This window comes from Lagenorhynchus albirostris, chromosome 11 (assembly GCF_949774975.1).
Source record: "Lagenorhynchus albirostris chromosome 11, mLagAlb1.1, whole genome shotgun sequence".
Classification (NCBI taxonomy): Eukaryota; Metazoa; Chordata; class Mammalia; order Artiodactyla; family Delphinidae; genus Lagenorhynchus; species Lagenorhynchus albirostris.
Window position 1 is genome coordinate 29,673,009 of NC_083105.1, and position 1,991 is coordinate 29,674,999.

Genomic DNA, 1,991 nt, shown 5'->3' on the forward strand with positions numbered 1-1,991 from the left:
TGGACATTTTAAGCCATGTACTTGTGTTCCTTTTTTCCAATAATTCAAGTTAATTCAATGGCATTAATTAATGAAAAATGATGTACTATTTATGAGGTACAAATACTACTAATGTACTTGGTCCTGAATCATAATTTGAAAGCTATCAATCAAGGTACTGGAGGAAGCAGCCTTGGCACTACCATTTTGAAATGAGACTAAAACTTAATGGAGGAAGATTGAGTGGAGAGCACTTTCCACTCAGTTTTGTCTTTGTAAAATACAATTCACAATTGGTGCCAATGATTTTAGAATTCAGAGAAGAAAAGGAAATTCCACTTAGATTGCTGCCCACATTCTTCTGTTTCTCCAATTGAATTGCTTTGTATTGTTTTGCACTATTATCATAGTTACACTCTTGATCCCACTGTGTAATAGAAATGCACATCTTTTAAGTGTCTATCGTTAGAATATGAAACAGCCTTGGTTGTGAGACATCATTTGTTACTTGAATGAGCAGAGTGGTTGCTGGGGTTACAAGCAGGAATCTATTGTTCAAAATAATTATGGGCTAAAAGAAGTGATTTGGTTTGAGGGACCAATTCCAAATAGGTTGATGGGCTTCCCTCAGCTTATAACATATTGCCCAAGTGTCATATGTTTATGTAGTGCCAGGATATCCAATAATATGAGCAGGGTACAAGAGTGGGGAATTTAATAGAGTGATAATTATTATCTTGTATCATCTGGTCATACAAAACCAAACTCCAGTCAGCAGCCTAGGGAAGGTCTGGAACTAGTCTTATGCAAGTGAATGGCAAGACATAAGTAGCGTTCAAGGGATACAGGAAAAGGAACTGAGTTTCAAGGTAAGTCTCTCTTACTTCAACGCAAGCAGTTTGTTCATTTGAGACATATTTATAGATGATTACTATTAGCCAAGTATCTGCTAGATCTGGGAATGAAAAGTCAGACACAGCCCCTGTTCTCAAGTATCTCATAGTTTAATGAATTATTTAGGCACTTGCACAGATGGTTGTGTATAATGAAGTACATTATTGATTGATAAAGGTACCAGGATTATGCAGGTTTTGATGAGAGGCAGCTAATTAATCCTGAGGGATTATGGAGTAGGGAGGTGAAAGGTGTTCCAGATTAGAAAGTAGAATGAGCAAAGACACTAAATAGAGCGCTCAGCGTACAAGAAATGTTTCAGTCTTGGCCAAGTGTAAAGTAAAAGTCAATGAGTATCTGGAGTTGAAGCTGGTGAAATAGGCAGATTCCAAGTCAGGAGGACATTATTTTTCTATTCTATGATATTTCTACTCTGTACATAATGGGAAGTCACTAAGGGGATTTAATTAGGGGAGTTTTATAGGTAAAATTTTCATTTTACTTGATTATTCCTGTAGCTGTGTAGATGATACATAGGAAGGGTTCAACCAGAAGGCAGTTTGAAGGCTACTGCAGTAGTTCTTTTGAGAAATGATGAGGTCAGACCCATGAGAATGGGTTTAGTTGGGTTAAAGATAGAGGTGGTAGCAGACTTGAAATTTATTCAAGAAGTAAAGGAGGAAAAAAAAAAAATTTGGCAGGCAGCCATTATGGCAGAGAAGATGCTGTGTGTTCAGCATACCCCTTTACTTTTCCTCCTAGGCTTATGGACAGACTACATTTTCCAGCCCTTACTGCAGTTAAGGTGGCCTTATGACTTGGTACTGACCAGTGGACTATAGCTAGAATTGCTATTTGCTACTTCTGGTCCTGGCTCATCCAAACCTTTTGTAATCTTGCTGTTATTTCTCTCACTCTTTTGGATGCATAGGTTTCTGAGAAAGTATTCCAAGACCCCAGCACTTGATAGAAGGAGACTGCATCCCTGAATTACCCTAAGAAGCAAAGCTTCACTACTGACCTGTATTGAACTTTATTATGTTTAATTAGTTGTTTGTTTTTAATAACAGTAATTAACTTACATAACTTACATAAGTGAAAAAATGAACCACAATGAA